The sequence below is a fragment of the Rattus norvegicus genome, chromosome 1 (genome assembly GCF_021556685.1).
Source record: "Rattus norvegicus strain SHRSP/BbbUtx chromosome 1, alternate assembly SHRSP_T2T, whole genome shotgun sequence".
NCBI lineage: Eukaryota > Metazoa > Chordata > Mammalia > Rodentia > Muridae > Rattus > Rattus norvegicus.
In genome coordinates this window covers 114,652,954-114,680,635 of record NC_141534.1, presented here as the reverse complement: position 1 = coordinate 114,680,635, position 27,682 = coordinate 114,652,954, and the positions used below count along the sequence as shown (strand labels likewise).

At 40.2% G+C, this 27,682-nt stretch overlaps 1 pseudogene; it reads left to right on the top strand.

Annotated features, from left to right (window-relative positions):
* Positions 1-10,082: 10,082 nt before the first annotated feature.
* Positions 10,083-22,276, top strand: LOC108349461 (uncharacterized; annotated as a pseudogene).
* Positions 22,277-27,682: the final 5,406 nt, after the last annotated feature.

The window sequence follows — 27,682 nt, the reverse complement described above, 5'->3', positions numbered from 1 at the left end:
GAGAGACACAGCCAGAATACAGCAAATACAGAGGCGAATGCCAGCAGCAAACCACTGAACTGAGAATAGGTCCCCTGTTGAAGGAATCAGAGAAAGAACTGGAAGAGCTTGAAGGGGCTCGAGACCCCATATGTACAACAATGCCAAGCAACCAGAGCTTCCAGGGACTAAGCCACTACCTAAGGACTATACATGGACTGACCCTGGACTCTGACCCCATAGGTAGCAATGAATATCCTAGTAAGAGCACCAGTGGAAGGGGAAGCCCTGGGTCCTGCTAAGACTGAACCCCCAGTGAACTAGTCTATGGGGGGAGGGCGGCAATGGGGGGAGGGTTGGGAGGGGAACACCCATAAGGAAGGGGAGGGGGGAGGGGGATGTTTGCCCGGAAACCGGGAAAGGGAATAACATTCGAAATGTATATAAGAAATACTCAAGTTAATAAAAAAATAAATAAATAAATAAAAATAAAATAAATATGTGATTAAATATCATTTATATTAAAGTATATCATATATAATATAGAGTTTAAGTAAAATATTTATATTAAAATTATTTACATCATATATAAAACAATATATTGTATATTTGATACATAAATATTATATATGTAAGTATGGTAGATAATGGGAGAGTCGACATCCAAGATATCTGTATAGATGTAATTATTGATATTGTTACTAATGTAATGTTGCTAAAATAAATTTTGCTCTTGTTATAACATATGTTTCATAATTACACATGAATACACATATATACAAAAACATACATGATTTTTGATGTGATATATTGACATATAGTAGGAGACATACCAACCAAGAACTTTCAAGAAGTCAAATGCAGTGACTCCAAATGGTCAGTGGCCTCAGTAATGTAACTGAGAAGATGAAGGTGCCTAGCTTGAACTTGTCTGCCTCAAAATTACTCTTCATTTCTGGTCTTTCTCATGATACATGTTTCTCCTTCTTTTGTTTTGTGACTCCATCATACTGAGTGTCTTTTAATATATGTTGTGGCATGTCTGAATAAGTGTAACCATTCTCAGAGGCTGCATCTCTTATCTGCTTACTAGTATACAAAAATTACTAGGTTATCTTCCTGACATCTATTCTCCACACACATGGTGTCACACACATGGTGCAACCTCTGATGATTCTGTAGGTAGTATTGCCTTCAGACCGGTTCCATATTCATCATCTTATGGTGATGGTGTTGGGCAGGGTTATTGTTATCAGCTCTGGTCTCTTTTAAGACGGGTGAGTTTGTGGTATTGCTACTCAGTGACAGGAGCCTACCTCTGCTTTCATGCAATTCTTCCATATCTTGTCTGACTTCTTGTGAGCTATTTGTGGAAATTTAGGGAGATAGTTTGTTTATTTATTTATTTATTTATTTATTTATTTATTTATTTATTGCTGCTTTGCTTTATGTCCACATATAGTTTTAATTTTCTAGCTGATTTTATATTTTTGACTCTATGTAAATGCTTTTTAACTGTTTCTTTTACTAGTTTTCTTGGTCAGTCAGCTCACAGCCAGCATGAACAATAAGTCAAGAATTTTTACCGCTCCACTATCTGCTTTCTGAAAATCTCCATAAAATTTTTAATTTTCTTTTTGGAGAACAAGCGAATGCAATAGTTAAGTCACATTCAGTCACATGTTAATACCACCATCTTGCTCCCCCTCTCCAGTTCCTAAGATGCATTGTGTGACTATAATTTTACTTTTTGAAAATCATCTTGAGAACAAGGTGTCTATCATAAGAACATTTGGAGTTTTAAACCCGTAGTTAAAGTCAATGGTTTTACATGTACATGAAGCTCAAAGATAAATTTTGATTTGTTTTTATGGATAATTATGCAGTAAATGCTATTAGGTGTGTATTATGTTACATTTCTGGTGGAGGGGTGTGATAAAAGTGACTTTTGTCCTGAACTATGGTATTGATGACACATCAAAGAAACAATCAATAATAAAGAAACTCAGATTGCTGAACTAGAATGCATTGGAGTTCCTTACATGAGTATGAATTAGTACCAACAGAATAGCCACATTTGTAAATATTCACAGAATTCACAGAAACCCTATTCTGGGAACCCACTGCACAGTTTGCAACCAGCTACCCTGAATCCTCTCGTCTTTTATAACCATTTTCTGTGAATACGTCCTCCAGGACTGGTTCCTGATTCACACAAATTCCTTCTGAGTTTGAGTAACTTCTAGTACTTCTCCATTTAGGAGGAAACTCTTCCGAGGACATAGCTATCGAGCAAACCAAAGAGTTTGTGTATAAACAAGATGATGATAAATGTGAATAAGAATCTCAAAAGTATTTTGAAAAATATGGACATATGAGAGGTAAATATGTGAGTACACACCGCAAAAAATGAAAAATTGTTGATGGTGTTGAGGACATTACAGAAGGTGCCCACCGTGCACCACAACAGAAGTACACACTGAAGTTATAAACATGATGCTAAGAAATAAGTCCCCAAATTATATTTAAAATTATTACACTTATCTTCAAAATACTATTTCTGGATATGTGATTTGTTGGCAGAGAAGAATATATACAAATAAAATAAGAGCAGAAGAGATATGAATTTTTTTAACCCATATAACATGAATGGCGCATGATGCTTAAGTTCGATAGATGTACTGAAGTCAGGCTCAAACGAGGCAATATAGCCAAGATATAAACTTATGTATCTGAGCTCTGTGCTGTGTCTAAGATGGAAATGTATCTTTTATTTGGCAAATTTAATTGGTGTTTCAGAGGCTTTTTGTTGAATAAACTCACCCTGCTCTTTCTGAACTTTTGTTTTCTGGGTAAACTCAGGGCTTCTGGCCCAATATCTGCTCCAAGCAGACTGATTCAATCTGGATTCTCTTGGCTTCTTATGGAACTCCTCTGCTTGACTTAACTCTGCTTAACTCTGGCAATCTGTTCTATTCTTATGGCTCCTTCTCATCCTCTGGCTTATTCTGTCTTTTTGTGTTTATGGTTTTTTATTTGGCACTTGTCTGAGTAAAGCTGTCTAATTAAAACACAGGCACACACATACACACACACACACACACACACACACACACACTCCCAATGCTGCTCTCATGTATTTACTCTTTCATATCTGTTCTTAGGACAGTTAGGTGTATCCTATCTCTGGCTCAGTCTGTCAACTCTTTCTCTGATTCATTATCACTTTGTCTGTCCCACAATTAGAAGTCAATCTCAAACATACATGCTTCCTTCTACAAACTAACCTTACCTTTATTGTTAGGGATTAAAAGTGTGCATTTGGTATTCTAGTCAGATTACATAGATCTTAAGGGTTTTTGGCTAGGATCCTTTGCCACAGCAAGCATATCACTGGAATAAAATACCTCTATACTAAGAACACTTTCAAAGAGGTCACCACAGAAAATTATAACACAGAGATATTTACATAAAAATTCAAAATAATTGCAAAACTACAGTTATGAAGTACTTCATTAAATAAATCAGAAGTGCATTCTTTGTTTCTCTTTTTGTTGCCTGAAGAGAACCCTCCCACACCAAAGACCCTAGGACATAAGGGTGAAGGTTTCAGGTAGGCATCAGCTCAACTTCACTTTCAATAAACTCTGTAGGTCTTGTGTTAGGCAAATGAACTGCACTTTCAGTTGACAGAGGGTAAACAGTTGTCTTAGCCACAGCCTGGGTTGCTTATGTTATAAGACCCTGACTGTCAGTCAGTGGCACTTAACTTCATGGCATCCCCAGAGAGGCACCAAGACACAGATCGATGCAAAAGCAAGAGTTTTATTTTGTGGCACATTGGGGTCAACAGAGGAATGGATACAGAAATTGTGGTACATCAACACAATGGAGTACTATTCAGCTTGTAAAAACAATGACTTGATGAAATTCATAGGGAATTAAAGAAACTAGAAAATATCATCCTGAGTGATGTAACCCAATCACAAAAAACACACACAAGGTACACACTCATTGATAAGTAGATATCAGCCCAAAAGCTTGGATCACCCAAGATACAATCCATAAACCACATGAAGCTCAAGTAAAGGATGACCAAAGTGTGGATGCTTCAGTCCTTTGTAGAAGGGGGAACAAAAATATTCATAGGAGGGGATATGGAGACCAAGTTTAGAGCAGAAACTGAAGGAATGGCCACTCAGAGCCTGTCCCACCTGGGGATCTGGCTCATACACATATAGCTACTAAACCCAGACAATATTGCTGATGCCAAGAAGTGCAGGCTGACAAGAGCCTGATATAGGTGTCTCCTTAGCTGCTTTGCCAGAGCATGACACATACAGAAGTGAATGCTTGCAACAACCATTGACCTGAGAACAGGGTCCTGATTGGAGGACTTAGAGAAAAGTTGAAGGAGCTGAAGAGGTTTGCAACCCCATAAGAACAACAATAACAATCATGCAGAGCTGCCCAGGACTAAACCACCATCCAAAGTGTACACACAGACAGACCCATAGCTTTTTAGGGGGACAGATTACATCTGCAAGGTTACAGTTCAAACTTACTGGCTAAGCATATTGACCTTTAATGAGAAGATCATGACAAGCATTTGAACATTATCTGAAACTCTGCAGACAGTCAGGAGACTGTCAGTAAATTCTGTGGTTTTTCAAGAATGCTCCTGCTACTTCAAAGAACTGTAAGTAGAGAATAAAACTTGGCCTAGCCTTGACCTGAGGCAGGTGGGTGTAAGGCAAGTGAACGCTCCTATTGTTCTTCATTGTTTAATCACGAGCTGGCCTTATCCAACATAAAGCCATATACAGCAAACCAGTTGCTAACATTAAACTAAATGGAGAGGAACTTGAAGCAATCCCACTAAAATCAGGGACTAGACAAGGCTGCCCACTCTCTCCCTACTTATTCAATATAGTTCTTGAAGTTCTAGCCAGAGCAATCAGACAACAAAAGGAGGTCAAGGGGATACAGATCGGAAAAGAAGAAGTCAAAATATCACTATTTGCAGATGATATGATAGTTTATTTAAGTGATCCCAAAAGTTCCACCAGAGAACTACTAAAGCTGATAAACAACTTCAGCAAAGTGGCTGGGTATAAAATTAACCCAACATCTCAAATGAATGCAACTCAGTCCCTTTACTGGAAGCCTCTCTTGCTGACAAGAGATGGCCAGTTGAGACTTTGTATCTCCCATCATTGTTCCTCACTAGAAATGCCTTCCTTCGATTTAAAGTCTTCCACTGCACTAGGTTTCCATATCATGCCTCAAATGCACTGCAATTCTAGTTATCTCTCCCAGGATCCTCTCCCTCTAACCTCTCTCCCATCCCACTCCTCACCTGATGCATTCATTTTCTTCCCACAGGTCACCAGACCACCTGTAAAATCTATTCTATCTCCCACTTCCTTGGACCATGTGTCCTTCCTAGTTCATTTCTCTATACTCAATCTCTGGGTGTATGAAATGCAGGTTGGTTATTATCATTTATCAACTAATATTCACATGTAAGTGAGTATATATAGTATATTTCTGGGTCTTATTTATGTCACTCAGGATGCTGTTTTTTTCTTTTTCCATCCATTTGCCTGCAAATACCATGCTGTGATTTAAAAAACAAACAGACATACAAAACCACAGCTAATCCTTCTCTATCCAAATCTATCACATTTGCCACTAAGGAGCTTTCCAATACAGGACACAATGCTTTGTTCCTTGAAAACTGCCCAGTGACATTGAATGGAGAACTTTCAAAAGGAAAGCCTTTGTTCAGCCTAGTGGTTTTCAAGAATGTTCCTGCTCCTACTGAAAGACCCCCTCCCCCCTGAAAGGAAAACTATACACAACTATAAAAGTAAAAAAACTAAGTTTTAAAATTCACAGGCTCAGAGCTGAAACAGGCCCGGGCGAGCCCAGGCACGCCCAAGGCCCTGTGGGGCCTGCCCCGCAGTTAAAACGGACAGACCACAAAGATAAGGAAGAAGGAATGCAGAACCAGCCCCAGGTATCGGAACTGACTCATAGGCCATCTGGCAGTAAGGGATAAGCCCCTAGTCCCTGACATTCCGGACGCCTCAGCCTGCATGTAAACCATGCATCCGGGCCTCATTTGAATCCACCAATCAAGTCCCTGTAACCATGCATCTGCTTCTGTATGCCTGCTTCTGCTCCCCAGAACCCTATAAAAACCCGTCCCCAGTCTTGCTGGGCGCACCAGTCCTTCCGAGCTGACTGAGACGCCCGCAATACTGTGTACCTGGACAATAAACCCTCTTGCTAATTGCATCTGGTGGTCTCGGCCTGGTCATTGGGCTTGGGGATCTCCTTCCTGAAGGAAGATTCTCTATGAGGGTCTTTCACTACTTAGAACTGTGATTAAAGAAACCAACCTCTACTCCACTTCTTGGGGATTTGAATGAGAATGGCCCTACAGACTTACATATTTGCATTCTTAGTCACCAGAAATGAAGTGTTTGGGAAAGGATAGAAGTTATAGCCCTGTTTAGATTATAGTGCCTATTGAAAGAAGTATGTCACTAGGGATGTCAATTGGAGGAAGTGGGTCACTGGGAGACTGGGAGTGCCTATTGGAGGAGGTAGGTCATTGGGATGACTATTGGAGTAAGTGTTTCACTGTGTTTGGTTTTGAGGTTCAAGATACCACTAACAGGACCAGTCTGTCTGTCTGTCTCTCTGTCTCTGTCTCTCTCTGTCTCTCTGTCTCTCTGTCTGCCTCTCTCTCTCTCTCTCTCTCCCTCCCTCCCTCCCTGCCTCATTTCTTCACTATGAAAAGCTCTTACATGACATCATAGATTCATTGTGTAAAACCACAGCAAAGCCCCAATTAAATGCTTCCTGTTTAAAGAATTGCCTTGATCATGATAGTTCTTCACAGCAATAAATAGTAACTAAGACACCTGCTGAGGACATGTCCATGAATATAACATATACCAATATTATCAGTTGAAATATGTAATTACATTTCAATGATACATGACTTTAATAATGACCACAGGTAGGTAACACGTGACACTCTTTCTGAACTAAGAGTCTTAGAAATAGTCATCATCTTCTCTGGGTTGTATGCTTTCAGCTGCCCACATTGCAGCCAGGAAGGGCTGTTTTTGCCTTCCATTCTAGCTTGTTTTGTACTCTGTCCCTTTTAAAACATGGTTTCTGAGATTATGATTGGCTTTAATGTGCCTTATGACATCATTTCCCTCTTAGCCAATCAGCACCTAGTAGAATCTTAAGGTTACCATGGAGCTGAGTAAATAATTCTGGCTCAGTGTTTAGCTGATCTGCTTCAATGCACACGTGATTTTTTCTTGTGAAACCCAATAACCCATTTTCTTATCCCTTTATCCAGAACCTATACCTCTATGAATATTCCCGCCTCCACAGTGTTAGGAAGGAAAAGAAACTAACATGTTTATTTAGTAGGACAGTATTGCAAATTGGGAAACATCAAAATAAGGTGAGATTGAGGAGAAAGTACTGAGAGACAAGATGGTGCCCTATCCATTGTCTTGGCTCTGACATTTCCAAGGGTTGGAACTTTGGACTGAGCATTTACTTGCTCTCTAGGGAATTTTGTCTTTAGGATAGAGAAGGAAACCAGATAGTTTGTGGACTATTTCAACGGATGTAGAGAGAGAACTGGATATAGACACATGAGTTCTGAGGGCCAAGATGCTTATCTTTTGTTGACTGCCTCCACAGAAATTTCCACAATAGTACTTCACAGTTGGGGCTATTCAAGAGTAATGTTGAGTTGAAATTCAATAAGACATCTGCCACTATTCAAGCAGCAGCTAAGATTGACTATACTTTGCCACCTGTGTAGATGTACATTTCTCCTCGATGGTTGTGAACAGTTGTGCTCTCCCTGTTTCACACACTGGATTAAAGATGGGTACCTTACTGATGGAGAAGGTTGAAACTTAGTTTTGGTAAATGGCTTACAGATTACGACACATACTGACTGACAGTAAAAACAAAGTCCTAATGTGATTAGTTAGGATACGGTGGCATTTACCTGTAATGTCAGCTCTTGGAACCTGGAGGCATGAAATCCAAGAACATCAGAGTCTCTGTTGTACAGTACTTTCAGAAGAGCCAATCTGGGTGTATAAGGCAATTACTCAAGAAATAAAGTGAAACAAAAAATTTAAAAATTAGCATTCCTGGTTTTAGAAAACTGCCTAAACACCACTAAGTTAGAAGGGGGGCGGGGATCACTGGCAGTAAGAAACCTAATGCTCTTGAGACCTTAAGTTATGGGTCATTTATCAAAAAGTCAGACCAACTGTACCTGGAGAACTTGAAGAAAATTAAAATACATGATGCAGGGGATGGAGAGGAGAGAGTATAGAAGCACAGGCAAAAGGTAAACATAGAACACAGAAGAGTTAACCATGTAAACCAGAGAGCTCAGCAGAGAATACTGAAGTCAGACAAATGACATTAAAAAAATTAATTTAAAAGGACACACTGGATAGAAATTGTTCAGCACTTAGCAACAGAGAAGGATTTAGTGAACATATAGGTCAATAGACCAATAGACCACGAAGGAACCTGAGGCTGGGACAGGGTGAGAATTGCAGGACAAGCTTATCAGCACCTTTGGTTTTTAAATTTTGTCTTCTGCATCCTTAAACACTGGTGATGCTTGACAATTACGAAAACGAGTATTCGATGAATACACTGTGGTACTAATTCTTAGTGCAGTGTCTGGGCTCAGCAGTGCAACTCTAGCACCCAAGTGGCTGAGGTAGAAGGACTGGTGCTGGTTCATCACAACTCTACGATGAATTATGAATTACAGGTCAGTTCTGGCCATGAAGTCAAAATTAGTACACATACAAAAAGAAAAATAGAATTCTTTCTGAGCACATGTTGTTGACATGTCCCAAAGGGCTGAGATTACTGGGGCTTTTCTTTCCCTCTGACCTTCAGAGAGGACATGAACAGGAGAAATCATTGTGACCTAGTCTCTCTGTGATTGGACTTTAAGCTAAAGCTCATTTCCCAGCTTCACAGTCATTTACTTCACAAGACAGAGTTTGACCTTTGCAACCATAAAGAATTATAAAGCTACAAAGCAATGACAGGAATTCAGTAAGACTCAGTTGTACATCTCTAATTTATCTGAGTTCCCCCCTACCAAGAAATTCTGGAGCTAGGATTACTAGTACAGCTTTATGATATTAGTCTACCTCCTAGCTAGTCCACACCTGACTCATCCTGGGGTCCTTATGATGAGGACGAAACTAGTCAGACACATGTGGTCTTTTGTTCATGAAATCTGACAGTGTCCTTAACTCTCTGATTCTTAAAACTGTTTTCATATTACATACCTCATAAAGTATGATAAGGAAAGACATTTAAACATTCCTTCCTTGAGTTTTGTCATATATTTTGAGAAAACCCGACAGAGTGGAAGCATGAGCAAAAGTACTGAACTAGAATTTGGTGGCCTAGCATCAGTTTTGGCCCTGATATATTTGACCTTATGATTCTGGGCAGAGAATTTTCTTTTCCACTAACTGGATCTTCACATTCCACAGTGGAAATGTGAAGGCTGGTATCTGGGCTCACTTGGAGGTTGAGTGTTTAGGAAAGCACAGTGTAGAGAAACCACCCAATTGGTCTATGAGATGATGTTCAGAGAAGCAGACAGAGAGCTGGGGTGTACACAGGAACTCTTAGAGCCAAGATGTCTTACTGTGGCAACCATCCTCCACCCACTTTCCACATTAGCATCTGAATGTTAGCACTGTTCAAAGATAGTGTTGGGAAGTGAGGAAAAGCTGCTGCTAAATCTGCCAACCTTCCATGAACAGGGATGTCCTAGCTGAAGTCTCTGGACAGGCAGCTATTTCCTACTCAGGAATGAGATTATAACTCTCATCAACCTTGGGTTTATGGTGTGAATGGAACCTTTAGAACAGATCAATGGGACTGGGTATCATGCCTAGGACCCAGGGACAGTTGTGTTCATGCTGTGGTCCCCCAGACTTTGTAAAAGTAATTTCAGAACCAGGATTCCTTGTTCAGATGTGCTTTCTGAGCACTTGGTGGCCATGGAGATTCAGGCTTTTAATCCTGCAGTTCGGTGAGTGAAGCAGAATGGTAGCCACAACCTGCATTGTCCATTGATACACTCAAAATTTTCATTGAAAAATAGGCTTAAGCCAATGTTTTCTTTTTTCTATAGGAATTATTAATGGAGATTCAAGATGGCACACCAGGCATTACTTTAGCAATGCACACATTAAAATTAATTAACAATCATTCACAGAGAAGCAAAGGATCTCCTTTCCTAACTACTTCTTTATCTTATCTTGTGACAGGAGGGAACCTTTTGATACCTAGGCACTCCCAACAACAGAGTCTAGGTAATAAAGGACCTGCCTCTGCTGGAGCAACAAATGTGGTATGTCTCAATGCAGTTATGAATAAAGATAATATGCATGAAATTATATGAAGGAAATTTAAAATCTCAGTGTCTTTTTCTGTGTTTAGACTAATGTGTGTGTGTTTGTTTGTGTGTGTGTGTGTGTGTGTGTGTGTGTGTGTGTGTGTGTGTGTGTGTCTGTTGGAGAGCTGGAATGGCAGCATGGCAGAAGATGTGTTTAGACATTTCCCTGTCTCTTATGTCTTAAAACATTCATAGACATGGTGATGTCTCTCTCCCTCCAAACAAGCGGTTCCAAATATTAAGTGCTCTTGGGCAGAACATTGAAATCAACAATAATTCTTCCTTGGCCATGTACATGAGTCTGAGGAAAAACCTCATCAAAATGGCAGCCAAGCAGGATAAATGAGGAGAAGAAGAAACAACCTTTGTGCTATATCATAAATTTCTAACATGAGAAACCTGCAGTTTCTCTCTCCTTTCCTGGGACTGTTTACTAACTGATCCTGCTTTTCTATATAGGTTCTTTCCTTGGTGACACCTATGGAACTTTAGGATGTAAACTTGTACTCTGATTTCCGGCAATACACACATATGCTTTTCCTTGCAATCCAAAGACATGAGGACCAAAGATGCTGATATCAAAAATAAGGAATTTCACTAGTAGTATACTTGTTCGTAAGCCTTGTTCACACATAGTACAGCTCCCAGGGAAAGAAAGGGTGGCAGAAAAGAAGGGTGTATCTGAACTGGTGAGTATTTAGACCTCCAAATCTACTCTCAGACAGATACAGGATTGTCCCTGATGGGTGGAAAAGCCTCTTCAAAATGGCAGCCGATCAGGATAAATCTGGACAAGACATAGCAGCCTTTGTGCTATATCATAAATTTCTAATGTGAGAAAACTGCAGTTTCTATCTCCTTTCCTGGGACTCTTCACTGGCTCATCCTGCTTTTCTACATATGGTTCTCTTCTTTTCTGACAGCTATGAAACTTGAGGATGTGCAGTCCAAAGATAAGAGGACCGTAGGGGATGATATCACAAATAAAGAATTTCACTAGTAGTACACTCAGTTCTTAAGCCTTGTGCACACATAGTAAAGCTCACAGGGTAAGAAAAGATGGCAGAGAAGCAGGGTGTATCTGAACTGGTGAGTATTTAGACCTTCTAATGTGCTCTCAGTCAGATACAGGATTGTCTCTGTTGAGTGGCCAAGCATATTGAGTTGTATGGGGGAGAGGTACGAATTCCTGTAGCTATACAATCACCAGATGGTGGACCACCTCGGGTCAGTGTAGTTAAGCACAGCTTGGCTTCCACAAACTGTTCATTATATTGGGTAGGCAGAAGAAAAAAGAAATTACAGAGTTGTTCCCTGGAAAAAGCCTATATAGCCTCAGTGACAAGGGTGATTTGCCTTTGAATAACAGAATAATAGAAAATGTCACACCAATCATGAATGGCCCTGAGTTTGGTCAAATAGTACATATGGAGTTGCCCATGACCGTTAGGTACTCAGAGACTGGGGAAGAAGTGAGGAGTTTTCTGGACATGACTTGATCTTTAGAAGACTGTGTGCGCATCACCTTCCTCTTTCACAGAGGAAAAAGCTCTGATTTACAGATGAGCTCAGGTACCACAGTTTGCATTATCATTGTTGTTCAACTCCTAGAACTGCAATGGTCCATTGCTGGTTTTCATTAAAGTGCAGGCATTCTCCTAAGATCAAACACACACACACACACACACACACACACACACACACACACACACACACACACACACTAGAGTATGGTACTAAGAAGATTGAGACCAAATTCTTCTGAAGATAGATAGATATACAGAAACTGAGTAAGGAGGAAATAGTGGTTTTCCACCACACCAGGGATACAGAACCTAGGCTACGTGCCAGATCTGAACAGAACTACACTTGGGTAATGTCTATACTAACAAGACTTTTCTTCCAAGAATTGAAGTATTGATCCAAATCCCTTTGCCTTCCTGCAGAAGAATAAAGAAAAGGACTAGCCCAGAAAGCAGCCTTCTGGGAGGACATAATGGAAATCCTGCTGAGGGCTGGATTTTTAAGTGGGCTTCCTTTCCTTTTGCTCAACCTGGAGCACCATTACCATCAAAAAAATCTTTGCCATATTCACTATCAAAAAGAACCTTCATTCCACCATCAGCATCTTCAGGAAAAGAAGCCTATGATGAAGCAACCCCAAGAACATCAGCATCTGCCAGGGAGGCTGCAAAAACTGTCATCAAGGAAAGGCCAGGTGAGTCACCACAGGTTTCTGACTTGGAGAAGCCTGGTATAGAAGTGGTTCCACTGCATCTGTGTCAACCACACAGGAGTGAGACTGAAGCTCAAAAATAATGTAAGGTAAAGTTGTCTAAAGTCTGGAGCACTGAGCCCCACGTAGAACATTTGTGGATCTGTTAATCACCTGCCATGTTCTCAGACTTCTCCTGTGCTGAGTGGTGTCTTTTTTTTTCCGTTTCTTTTTCTTTTTCTTTTATTTCTTTTTCTTTTTTTTTTCTTTTTTTGTCTTGCCAACTTGACTGCCTTGATGTTGGCTTGTGAAGACATCAATATTTCTGGATGTGTCTGTCTTTCGATTGTGAAGAAATTTCTAAGCTTGTGCAGTTCTAAGGCCACAAAAGGTCTTCCTCATCCATACAATATAGCATGGCTAAAGACAGACTTGGTGGTCTGACCTTGAGATCAGACTCTGTGTATATGTTTGTCCTGTCTGCAACATTTTAATACTTGATGGGGTTTCTCACAGCCTCATAGCACCTGGGAAAATGTTCCACATTCCCACAGCAGGTTTTCTTCAAGGTGGATACTATGGAATGCTTGGAGTTTGGCTCATTCTATGTCTGGAAATCACAGACCCTGTAACTCACTTGTGTGGGGCTGAGTTTAAGACAATACTCAGAAGTACATAGGACAACACAAGTCTAGACCTCAGAGTCCACAGCCAAAAATCTAGAGATGGGAACTAAGAAGAGAGAAGACATGTCTGTGCCAGGGGAGACACAGCAAAGTTTTCCATTGCTCTGGCTGTTTAGCTTACAGGACACTTATGGTGCTCACCAGAGTTAGGAGAGGACGTTGCCCAATGACTCTAAGCAGATACAGAGAAATTTTACAATCAGCTGACAGTTGCATCCAGAAATATTGCTCAATCTACAAAAACTGACAATAAAATCCATGGCCACATCTCCCAGGAACCATGATCCAAAACTTGGAGAAAGAAACTACCTACCCATTATAGGAAGGGGTTGAAGGAGAGAATCTCAATAACTTTGCACTTCTCTCCTAAGCTACCGGACTGAGTTCTCACTCAGGGGCACCAGGTCCTGTCACTTCAGACTTTTTTCTCTTTTGAATTACAGGTAAGACCAGGAGAGGCCTGCAACAGGTGGTCCTCCCTCAGGATTTATGTGAGAAATTCCTTGCTTCAGCAATGAAGAACACTAAGGAAGGTATTGAGACATGTGGGGTGTCATGTGAACTCCTGGTAAATATATAAACATTTCTTATTCGAGGCACTTTTTTCCCTCTTGCCTTTCCATGACTCTCAGGGAACATATCGAGGCTGTCTATCTATACATATAACCCTCCAGAAGGAGCTATGAGTGACAAACCCTGTCAACCTTGAATTTGATGACTTTGTATGTGGTTGCTTCTCAGAATCTTTGAATTCAAAAATTTGGGCCAATGCTATAGTTAGAAATGTTCTTTTCAATTGGGGATCATGCCAGTAATTCCAATCATTGGCATATTGAGGCTAGAGGCTTCTTACAAGATAAAATCAGACTCACAGAGTGCTATAAAGCCTTAAAGAAAAGAATGCAGACCAAAAAGCAGAGAAGCAGACAGTCAGGTATAAGGCAGGGAAAAGTCTTGTTGTCAGTTGTGAAAAGAAAAGGATGACTGAATTGTTTTTGGTTCCTGGTCTGATTACCTAATCTGGTTAACCTTGGAATGTAAATTTTCTTGCCACCTCTGGAATTCTAAGAAGACCTGCAGACTGACTCAGGGAAGAGAATAGGTTCAGGAGGTGTCAAGATGGACATCTCAGGTTCTACTCAACATCTGTTCCTTTATACTGTACCTCAGCAAAAGGGAAGACCATCCAAGGTCTTAAAGTACCAAAGGGAGAAAAAACACTGAGATTCATACCCTGGTGTGGGCTGGGACTTCATGAGTGTTATGAGTGGGTCTGAATTGTGACAAGTTGTTATCTCTTGACAGGTTGGAGAAGGGTATCAAGTGATGATCATTCTAATTCCTGACCAGGAAGTAGGCCCAGATTACTGTTTTGCTGAAAATGAGGAGGAGTTTTTTCATCCAAGAAGAACTGGGCCTCCTTACATTCGGGTGGATTCATGTAAGCAAATATACCTTCATGACTGAGGGTCCCTCTTGTCTGTCTCTTAGAAAAATCCTGATTAAATCTTGCTCTAAATAGAGTCAATCCATTCCAGATCATCTCTGAACACAGTCAATAGTGTGCAGTTCGAGTCAATAGAGAATTTCCTAGTACTTTTACAGGTCCTTTTATTTTACACCTTTGAAGTAATTCTCCAAAGTTACAGTTCCATGTGTGTCTGCGAGGAGAGTTGTAGGTTGCCAAGGTGTATGAGAATGATATATATAGACCATATGCCTAAAAGGTGTAGAAATAAAATTTAAATAATCAAGGGAGTCCTTTCTGATGAGTGTAGCTTTTTTTTAATTTATGAAGAAGTACTTTGTTTCTGCATACCCAAAATCTTCTACATGCAAGGTATTCAAGTGTTTGTACCTGTCCAGTACACTTCTGTTGATTTTCAAGGGAACACTTTAACTTGCCTAGGGAGTCTTTTAAAGTGTTCTCTCATTTTTAAAGACTGGAGCTCAAAAAACATACAACATTTTTTGTAATGTGACAAGTATAAGCCCAAACCAGGTTATTTATTTGTAGCTTTTGTGAGATCACATATACTTCTAGACAGACCTTAGGAAGGCACTCTCCTGGGACTTCATGATCTTCATCCTGGTTGCATAAATTTTTGTGCTATCCCTAACTGAATAATATACTTTGCCCAATGGAAATTTGGTGTTTGTGTCTTGGGACACAAAAGGGAGATCACAAAGAAATTGTGCACCAAGTCAAATGAGGCAAATATTCTTCAGCATGGAAATAGAGGTCAATATGGGTAGCAGAGAAAGAACTATAATGCAGTGATTTAGTATGACTTGGGAAGAGGGACATAAAGTGTTCATGGGGGAGGGGACAGTGTTGCAGAGAGATACACTGTGTTCCTGTATCAGTGAGCATTGCTGTTGACTGGGATTTGTGGATTCTTTAGAAAAGAATGCCTAGGGTGGGAGATATGGCTCAGCGGTTAAGAGCACCAAACTGCTCTTCCAGAGGTCCTGAGTTCAATCCCGAGCAACCACATGGTGGCTCCCAACCATCTGTAATGGGATCCGATGTCCTATTCTTGTGTATCTGAAGACAGCTACAGTGTACTCATATAAATAAAATATAAAGAAAAAAAAAGAATGCCTAATATGTGCTAAAATCACTTATGAGAACCATGCCATCCATTGTCTTGTATGGGCAGGAAAATAGTGGTAATTTTGAGTAGAGGGAAAACTCTTTGGGTTATTCTGAGCAAAAAATTATGTGACCAAAGCCATACTCTAGAAGTTAAAATTAAGGAGCTACCAAGCTACTTGTGAAGGGAAGGTCAGGTAAGTTTTAGAAGCTGATACTACAGACTGATGATAAGGGGGGTAATAGCTGTGTGGTCAGAAGGGTGGTTTTTGGGGAATTTCAGAGATCTAGGGAATGGGCATAGTGGTTGAAGGATCGCTGACAGGGCAGGATTTCAGCTGTACTTATGGAAGTGACAGTGATGCTCTCATAAACACGAGTCATGTTTTTAGAGGAGGACTGAGTTTGGAAGTAGGGTTCAGTCTTAGAGTGAGGAATTTAAGGCATCGTAGAGATATTAGACATTATCATTGGGAAGATGTTGTGGGAGGCCAGGAGAGGGAAATTGTACACTTATATGTGATGATGGCTCAAGAACCCAGGGAAATTGGAAGAGCTAGCTGCAAGAGAAATAATTCCCTGGCAGATGAGGAGGTATAATGAGGCAAGCAGGGAACAGCGTGGGAATGAAGAAGCGAGAAGGCTGCAGTATATCTAGAAATGAGGGTCACAGAAGCCACACAGCACGGACCCTGGAAAAAAGCATTCAGGATGGAACTCAGGGACAGCCTCCAGCAGGAAGAGCATACAAATCTCCTACAGAAGTTCAGAGGATATTGGATTCATGAGTTTTAAGCCATGGAGGGCAGAGACTGCAGAGGTGAAGAAAATCAAAAAGAGCTGGGTTCCTCCTGGAACCCTAGCATTAAGTAGGATGAGACTGCTGGGTGGAGACATATGCTAACAACCAGAGCTAACCTTAATAGTGTGCCTTGAATCGAAAGGTCACTGTTGAGTCTGCCATGAATGTCATACTGAGGCTTGCATCTAGGCACTAGTTTCTATGGCAATTTGAAGTGCAGATGAATTCTTTGGGAATGGGTTAACAGAGTGCTGATATGCAGGAACTCTGAAATGGTTTGGACATGGTTTGTTCTTGGTTTTTGTTTTCTTTGACTTCACTTTAGTTTTTTAAATGCTAGATATTTTAAATTATAATTTACTTGTAAGTGTACATACACGAACTGTGTTGTTTAATGGCTTATGAAGGAAATATTTACAACGGAGAGAAAGCAAAAAGAACTTGCCAGGAGTCTGCTCCAAATTTCTCAATTTCCTCCTCTGATATCAAACCCCTTCTTGATCTCCCCATCTCTTCCTTGATTTCTTTAGAGTTCCCATTTTACATGCACCCCACTTCCATGGTAACAGTGCTTCAAGTGCAATGGGTAGAGATGTAACTTTTACAACTGGCTTGCATGGCTTATCATCTGCAAGATTCATCCCCACTCATGCATGCAGTTGCATGATGGGTTTTTACATTTGGTGATCCACTGAAGATTGGAAGGGAAGGGAAGGAGAGGAAAGAAGCATAATATTATCACATCACGGTAGTACAGTACCACATCAGAAGAAAAGAAGTGGTTCTTCTTCTTCATATAAGGAGATAACCCATGGATCTCAGAGGAAGGAGTGAAGGTAGATAGCTGAAGACCCAGAGAGATTGTTGAACCAATGTTTGTAGTAGTTATCAGAAATATTTTTTGAAGAAGAAATCAGTCTGATGTTGGCAGGAGGGAAGCAGAGTGTCGCATCCACCTCATCCGGCAAGGGAGACGCAACACCGTCGGATCCTTGTCAACAGCCTTTATTGCAGGACACCTTCATTGCTGATACGGGGACCTCGAGCTGCAAAAGCGCTCGCCTTATATACCCAACAGTATGCTGATAATCCTTCAGGGATTGGCGGGGCACGGGTCATCCCACTATCACCCCACTCTCATCCCACTATCACCCCACTACTTGTCCTCCAGGGATTGGCGGAGAATGAATCACCTCACTAGCATGGTACCGCCCCCTCATTAGCATATTACTGGCCAACTGACACCAGGTGCAAAACCTGTGCATGCACAGTACCGTTGTTCACCACTGGAGGGCGCCCTACAGCAGAGGTTGTTTAAAAGCTGAAGGACAAAATTGAAAAGGTTGCTGTCTAGACATCAGGTTTAACTAGGCATGGATGAATAAAAGCATCTTGTCTTCAGAAAGTGGCAACCTAAATGTAACTGTATTAGTTTGAATACTTCTGGCCCAGGCAATGGCAATATTCAGGAGTATGGCCTTGTTGGAGGTAGTGTGTCACTTTGGGGATGAGCTTTGAGACCCTCCTTGCTGCCTGTGAGATAGTATTTTCCTGTGTGCTTTTCAAAAAGAGGTAGAAGTCTCAGCTCATCCAGTGTCATGGCTGCCTGGATGCTGTCATGATTTCTGATATGATGGTATAGCCTGAACCTTAGGATGATAAGCTAGCTCCAATTACATCTTGTCCTTTATGAGTTGCCTTGGTCATAGTATTGCTTCACAAGAATGGAAACATTACCTAAAGTCAGTGAAAATACTCAGTTCATTTTGAAATTTATGAGTTTGGAAGACAAAACAGATGGTTCTCTCTTCCTTCTCCACATGATGTGTATCTGCATGGTACGATTTTGGAAATCACAGAGAGAACAGTTGTTAATGTTCCTTGGGTCTCCCTTCCTTGGTGGATTATACATAATTGGCAGATATAGCTTGGAATTCTTGGCGTTTTTTTGTCTTCTCAACCCATCCAACCTAAACAGACTTCTTATAAAGTGTAGACCTACATACACATTTTGAATACTGAAAGATGCTCCCTGAATTCCTAGCTGTGGTCTGTGCCCCCAAGTACAAACAGTAAGTATATGAGATTCAGGTCTGGAAGGTACAAGAACAAAATCATCAATGGCTCAAAACTATTTAAAAACTAACTATGTATACAATGCCTTAACTGGCTGCTAAAAAAGCCTTCCTTTAAGGGGCGTATTCTAGTGATCATCAGCTGCTGTTAAAAGATATGATGACACCACTGCTAGTTTTCTAAGAACACCTCTCAAGAAGTGACCTGAAGAGGCAGAGATTCAAGAAATTCCACAGGAAACACTGTGTAAGAGTTTCATGTCTTTTCATTCCCAATGCCATGTTAAACTGAATTCTTCAGCAGGGGTAGTGTTGAGCAAGCACTGAACCATCCTGCTTTCTCTTATAATAATTTTTGTACACTTAATGTGCTATAGGAACAAGATGATCCTGGTTTAAGAATTTTGTCCCTTTTTCCTAACATTGATTGATTAAAATAGACCTAACTCATAGCTAGGTTCTACTTAATAGTTATTTCTACTATTGAGTTCCTCTGCTCACTTAGGATACTGTGTAAGAAAGAGATCCAGAGAGTGTGTGACAGACAGAGCCGAATGTACACAGAACGGGACAAGAGGAGGACATGTGGAAGAGAAAGTGGAGGTAGAGAAGGGGGAGGAGAAGGAGGAGGAGGAACAGAAAAGGAAAGTAAAATTAAATAAATAAATGAATAAATAAATAAATAAATAAATAAATAAATAAATAAATAAGGAAAGGAAGTGGAGTTACCAAATAAAAGAAAGGACAAAAAATATGAAAGAGGGGGCAGTTAAAACTAGGAAAGAGATAACAAGGTCAAGGATGAGGACAAATATGACAAAGATGACTAGCAGTAGGAGAAGGAGGTCCACAAATTCTAAAAGACTCCTGTGACTCCTAGAGCACTGTGTAGAGAAGATGAGAGGAGAGATGTCAAGAGGAGAGTGGAGAAGAGATGGTGAAAAAAAGACCTGAGGGATCTAAGAAAAGAGAAGGGAGAAGAGGAAAGAGGAAAGAAATAGTGAAAGAAGTGAGGAAGGTGGAGAGTAAGGTAGAGGAGAGAGAGGGAGGATAATTGGACTTGGAGTCAGAGCTGTGTGACTGAAAGTCTGGTTTTTCTCATTTCAGAATTGGAATTTTCACATTGGCACCTACTGGACTAAAAGAAAATATCCCATTGTCCACTGAGGGGGTTCCATTCCCACAAACAGGACACAGGTCTCTTTTGTGTACGTATCTTCATACAAAATATCAAGACTGTGTTCTCAGTCAGGACATGGTGCTGACTGGGTTTATCATTTTTTTCTTACAGATCTGGCCGTTCATCCTCATCACTCACCTTTCTAAAAATTCCATAATAACCAAATATTTAGGAAGCAGGCAGGAAGTGGACATAAGTTTTCTCATATTTGAAATCTGGTCATTCACTGTCTCTGGGGGTGCTAATCTTTTCTCTCCCTTTGTTCTGATATCTGGGTATACTGATACTCTCTGGAGAAGATAAAGGAAGTAGGATTTGGGTGTACCTCAGGGTCAGAGTGTGAGAGCAGCATGCTTGAGGTTCTGAACTCCCTCCTCAATAATATGAGGAAAAAAGTAGCAGACAAGTATAGAATCCAGTAGCTCATTCAATGTTACTGTGTTTTTCATCTTTTCATCTTGTCAGTTACTAGGTTTCAATCAGCAATATGAATGCAAAAGAAAAAGCCATGTAAGATTGATAAAATATGTAAATTTAATTCTGGAATTTTGCCTGGAAAAGTATGGTTGTCACCTGCCTAGAGAGCTGGTTCCTTCTCCCATGTTGTGTTCTGTGATAACACACTTAAGAACAGATCTCAGTGTGTCAGATCAGCCACAGATCAGCAAGATTCTATCACTTTATTGCATTTCACCCAGGACTCTTCCACTGACTTTGATTCAGAGGAAATGCAGCAACATAGTGAAAGAACTAGAACGTGGGTCAGACTAATAATTCCAAGAGTTCTTTCTCTCTCAATCTCTCTCTCTCTCTCTCTCTCTCGCTCGCTCTCTCTCTCGCTCTCTCTCTCTCTCGCTCTCTCTCTCTCTGAGTGTATGCATGTGTGTGTGTGCATGTGTATTTGCTATGTGTGTGTACACAATTGTATTATATGTGTTATAATAAATGTGTATGTGTATTTATACTATTTATACATAATTTTCTTTATACTCCTGATCATAACAATATGACATAATAAAATTTAAGTTCTCTTTTGTAAAACATATCTATTTTCTTTATTTTTACTTCTATACCTTCATCGTGCAGTTTTTTTAAAAAACATACCATTTTCACTTTAACCTGGTATTTCTGTGGATTTGTGCATATGGACTCAGTGCCTGTTATAGTGAGAAGAGTTTTTCAGATGCACTAGATCTGGAGTCAGGTCATTGTGCAGTGCCTGCTTCCCAGGAAAAGCAGTGGATACTGTTACACAGTGAATCATCTCTCCAGATCCCCATTGTGTATTCTCAAAGATCAAAAGCAGATAATGGTTTTCACTTGAATGTGAGGAGGAAATTTCTAACAGATTTGTCCCAAAATACATAGCTCCAACTTAGGTCATAATAATATTAACGTACTGGGATGTTGAAAGAGATTTTTAAAAATGCCTAGAACCCCAATTCCAAAGTTCCCAGTTGGAAAGACCCTTTCTCATTTGGCCAATGTAAAACATAACTGCAATGCCAGTAGTTGGACAGTTACAGCAGGTGAATCATGAGTGAGCCCATCTGACACTATATAATTAAACTGTGTCAGACTGATTAATTCTTATGTCTTTGTATGCCATATTTGATCATTCTCTCAAAGCCTATTAGATCACTTTTCACATCTGATTTACATCATGGCTCCAATACTACACTGGACTTAATGGTCCTTTTAATAAAGCCATATTTCTCACTTGACTCTGGAAAATATGTGTCAAGATACATGGTGAGACAAGAACTAAGCAGGTGCACTGGGACCTGTAGCTGCCACCAACATTCCAATCTCAGCTCTAGGCTGAGAACTACTGTACTACAATGAGCTTCTTAAATTAGAGCCTGGGAACATGACTCAGTAGGGAGAGTGCTCCTGTTTTATGCACTGTATTCAATTCCCAGCACATCTGGAATCTGCAATGGTGAAGTTTGCTTATAACAGAGCACTGGGAAACAAGTGTCAGTAGGATTAGCTCAAGATACTCCTGTCCTATCTAGGATGTATGGTATATCCTAGTTCACATAAGACTCTCCTTTGGAATAATATGAAAAGTATAAGTGTTTTCAAAATGGGAGTTTTTCATAACTTATCATTTCCTTTTCTCTAATTTCAGGACTGTTTCCATGTCACCATCCAGAACACTATGGTGACTATCACAGTTTTGAACCAGTGGAAGGGAAAGCCCTTGGTCCTGTCAGGATTGAACCCCCAGAGAACGTGATTGTTTGGGGGAGGGTGGTAATAGGGGGAGGATGGGGAGGGGAACACCCATATAGAAGGGGAGGGGGAGGGGTTAGGGGGATGTTGGCCTGGAAACCAGGAAGGAGAATAGCAATTGAAATGTAAATAAGAAATACTCAAGTTAATAAAGATGAAAAAAAAAAGAAATGAATCGAATCCCACAGACTTTCATCAGTAGGAATGTGTGTGTGTGTGTGTGTGTGTGTGTGTGTGTGTGTGTTTGTGTGTGCATGTATGACTCTGTGTGTGTTTATATATATGTAACTATGGTATATGTAGGACTGTAGAATGGTGTAGATATCTGTGCATGTTCAACGTGTGTTATGCATATTACTTCAATGAATATTGGCCCTGTGTCATGTATGTTTACCAATGTATGGAAGTCTCACTGAGGTCCTATATGGTACCCAGAAGAAAATACTGTCTATATAAGGATTGTTTAAAGGATTATTTAAAGATAGAATAGTATATTAGTAGTTCATAACAGTTAGAAATTGATTTTGTTATATAACATATTTATTAAGATATTAAGAAAATATTTTTTGACCATGAATCAATATGTGTATAAGGACCCAGTGCACCAAACGCTGGTCTGCCTCACTTGACACAGGGTGGAAAGGAGGAATATGTTGTAATGTCATCACCCACTAACCAACTGCAGGAGAGAAACGTTTCAAAGGTTCCAGAAATTGGCCTACATTTTTGGGTCTACTCAACAGTGTTGCCTTACATTTTTGAAGAAATAAGAAAATTTACTGACTGAAGTGAACCATCTTTGCTTTTGGATTGAATTTCATCTGAGATGAGGCTACCACCAACATTCACTTTCTAATACAAACAGCATGATATTATGTCCCCCTACATTAGATGCTTTACTGTAGTCTGGTCCCCCAATATGGAAAACTGAAAAAGGTGTATTTCCTGGAAAATATCCTATTGATGGGTGTTTCTGCTGTGGGCTCCCAGAAGAACCCTTGAGGATGCTGTTTGAGGCTTATACCATTGAAGTGGGGAGCGTTGAACTTTCACGTTACTGCATATTGAATCTGCAGTGCATCATGGGTGTGAAAAGAACTTTGGAACAAAGTGACCACCTCAAAAGCCTTGGAAGACCAGAGGAGATGACTACAGTTGTGTGGAAGGTGTCACATTTATATCATATAAATAAGATGAGGAATCCTTACTCTAGTCCTCATACGCCATGTCAGCCACTCCAGTTTGTTCATTCCTGCAATCAAATTGTCCTAATGTCCATACTCCGGACTGACCAATATGGCCACAAAAAACATAATACACCAGGAACGTCTGTCTGGCCTAGACGGTGTAAGGTACCTACTTGAACATGTTTCCTATAGCATGTGATTACTCTGCAATTTTTTTTATTTATTTTATATAAGTACACTATATCTGTCTTCAGCCACACCAGAAGAGGGCATCGGATCCCTTTACAGATGGTTGTGAGCCACCATGTGGTTGCTGGGAATTGAACTCAGGACCGCTGGAAGAGCAGTCAGTGCTCTTAACCACTGAGCCATGTCTCCAGCCCTACTCTGCAATTTTAATCACGGCACCACTGAGACTTACATCCAACTCACACAAAGTTACTGTCCTGAACAAGGAATGATAGGACAAATTCACTGTTGGTGACAGACTGACACAAAGAAGCTATGACCTGTTGGTGGATGACCATTCCCTTCAATGCTTCTCACTTTGAAGTGAAGGTACTCAGAACATATTGATGTTTCCCACAAATTTCACAGAATCTCTCATTCACATAAGTATAATTTCAAACAGATTTATACTTTCTCTAAAATGTTATTTTAATTATACAGTAAAGTTAACTGTTGTGTCAAGCTCTTGAGTCTTGTCTCAGATCAGGTGTCCCATAAACATGTTAAAGGAGAGATCTGAGAGGCAGCAATTAGGATTGGCAGGTGCTGGGGGATGACCTTGTCCAGGTTCTTATTTACTTCTCTTCTCTGTCATTTCTCTCTTTTCTGTCTCCCTTGTAATCCATTGTGACTGGATTTCAGGGTTAAGTGTTTTCTGAAAGTCACTACGTAGTCCAGGCTTACATAGAACTTAAAAATTCTATTCCTGCCTCCCAGGTGCTGAGATTAAAGTCTTTTTGATCACTATGTTTGTAAAACTTAAAATTTATCTTCTGACATTGACACAACACTTGTTCTCAATACTTGAGGAGTAAATAAGCCTATGCATTAAACCATATGCATGTGAAAGGAGTCTACAATGTATTGTGATCACATTTACTCCTCGCTGTTTCTTGCATGCTCTGCCAAGCCCATCTGAAACCGCAATTCTAAAATGAGAAAAATATGTCCTATTATGATGTCTTTTTTCCATTTTTATTAAATTGGGTATTTCTTATTTACATTTCATATGTTATTCCCTTGCCCGGTTTCTTGTCCATAAGCCCGGTTTGTGGAGGCGCATGCAGGTAGGGTTTGCTAAAGGAGGCAGAGGCAGGAGGACCACGAGTTTGAGGCCAGCCTGGGGTATAATGTCTTGTTAAAATGTACATTTTCTCTCTCTCTCTCTCTCTCTCTCTCTCTCTCTCTCTCTCTCTCTCTCTCTCTCTGTGTGTGTGTGTGTGTGTGTGTGTTCGCTCAGTTTCTATGTGGGAGTATGCTATAGGTTCTTTGGAATTCAGTAGAACTTGTAGGTGTTAGGTATTTTCCACTACTATGTGAGATCCCATGATTAAACTCTGCTTGTCAGGCTTGGTGCAAAGGCCTTGTCCCTGGAAGCCCAGTGACCTGAACCTGCTGTGTTTAATCAAGCTATCTTGTATGTCTTGCTTTTTACATCCTATGGATCCTGAGCAAATTCCAAATCTTTATACCCCTAAAAAATGACTCCTTATCCAACTGTTGCTATCAAAATTTCTTCTACTGAGGCTGGAGCAGGAGCTTCTAACATATGCATGGTGGAATACTGAAAGAGCTTTACTTTGTGAAGCTGTAGTTAATGTAATGACAGTAGCTGGGTTTTTTTTTTTTTTTGAGTGTAATGGTTGTCTGGAACAGAGTTTTTTTATATACCATTCCTTCTGCAACACCTCTTTTACTGTTTTTGTCTCATGTTACACCATGCCCTCTGAGTAGTGAGGTTCGTTGTGTGTCTGTAAGATATAAATGTCTCATTTGGGGCCAAACACTCAACATTTTCCCTGAACAACTTGAGGAGTAAATAAGTCTATGCATGAACAAATCGCAATGCTAAAGGATTTTCTCTGACCAACGGAAAAAGCAGCACTAATCTATGCACACAAACATATTTAGGAAGCAGTATGACATGTCCAAAATGACAGTATTATGTCTCCTCGTGGTCTGGTAAACAACAGAGTGTATGCTTAAGACAAGATTTAGAATAACAGATATGAATTCCATTCTATTAAATGACCACAAACTCAACCAGAATGTGTTGGTTACTTTTATAGCAACAGTGCCACAATTGTATCTATAGGCATATTCTCCCCAACAGGTCAACATTACAGCATAGCAAATCCACTGCTGTTCTGAACACAGATGACTGTTTTCTCCCAGAACTCTGCATAACACCACCCTGCACAGAGAAAGCTAAGCAGCAGGGAGGAAGTTTGCCAGTAAGTTTCAGAATATTTCTCAATGTGCTAAGATCAAATGGTGGTGTCTTTAACTGTAGGACCTTACCATCCACTTGTGGTATGAAACCAAGAGAAAAAGTACAAGTCTATATTGTTTAGGAAGTTTCAGGCTTCCCTGAATAAAAAGTACATAGGTTTTTTACACGTGGGACTGAATTTTTCAGTCATAATCAATAGTTGCTGAAAGTAGCTTGATGTGTTCTCCCCCATGGATCTTCTCTTTTTCTTAAGACTCCTTGTCTTCAGCTTGGACACTGAAGCATGTTAAGAGTGCCTGAATACATACAACATAATGGTTTATTTGCCTAGACATCCAGCTTCCTAAATTAACCTGTAGACTCTTAGGTCTTAGATCTTAGACTAAAATGGTGCAAAGCTGGTGACAATACTAGACTTTTCTTTCTGAACTGAGCTTGTTTCCCAAGGTTGCCTAGAAAATATGAATATGCAACAATGAATATCTTGTGAACAGAATGATTCCTACAGGATTCTCAAGTGTAGACAGAGGCTCATGAGTCATTACTGCCTGAGAATAATGTGCTCTCACCTATTTCCACAAGTCCACACTCAGCAAATGGATCATACACGAAAACTATACTGATCATCATTCCATCACTACAGGGCACAGTTTTCTTACCCCTGCCCCTTGGATGTCTCTGCCTTGATAAATACAGGAATTGAATCTGTAGGTTTCCTCTTTGCAATGCTCCCATTCCAGTCCACATCTATCCCAGAAACACTTTTTCTCCACTTTAGTTCTAGGAGATCTAATTCCCTCTGGTGACCACAGCTGTCATCAGGAATGCATATACCTACCTGTAGACCAAACACTCAAATGTCTTGTAAAAAAGCAAGAAAAAGGAAAATCCATAAACATGGGATTCTACAACCTAGTACCTGCTCACAAGTCTCCATAGGTTTCCTCAGTTTTGAGGAGATCCTTCAAGAAATGTGGGGTGGGGCCTTTGTCAGTGAAACCATGGAGAAGTGGAGAGTTTGGAGTTCTAGTGGACTCATAATGTGACTGAATGCAAGGCAGGAAGAGATGGAGAACATGGACTATTTTAGCCAAGTTTCTATGAACTTTCTCCTCAGTCACCAGTTCTCCCTGTTTTGCACCACACAAAGCACAATTGCTCTCATGTTGTGAGGATTGAATGAGTTTTTATGGGGACACCTTGGGGCTGCCCGTTGAGAACCTGAAGGAAAAAAATAATAGTTAAGACACCTTGTCAAACTTCTTATTGTTTATTGTCCTGAGTGCAGACCCACAGGCTTTGCTCTGGCAATTTAGTCTGACTGGGATAAACTTTATGTACATATGTTCTAGTCTGAATTAAATACCTAATTTAAACTGTGTCTGAAGGTGAATGAAATGAGGAAATTCAGCAATGAGGAAAGAACGTATGTGCTGGGATTCCTGAAGTTTTAGGTAAAAGGTTGCTAATATCTTTTGTTTCAAGGTAATTAGGTAACTCATCCAGAAAACAAAAACACATGTTTTCTGGGTGTGCCAGCCTACATCTGAAGTCCTGCTATTTGGCATAGAAGCAGGAGTACCATGACTTCTAGCCTGTCTGTATTACAGTGAAACCTTGTTTCAAATAAATCCAATTCTAGAGAGAGGGGAGTCACCCTCTAGCTGATATGGTGGTGCTCCTCCATCAACAAGTACAAAGAACCATTCAGGTGCTTTCCATAACACAAGTGAGCATGGAGCTGATTCTGTTCCTGATGATG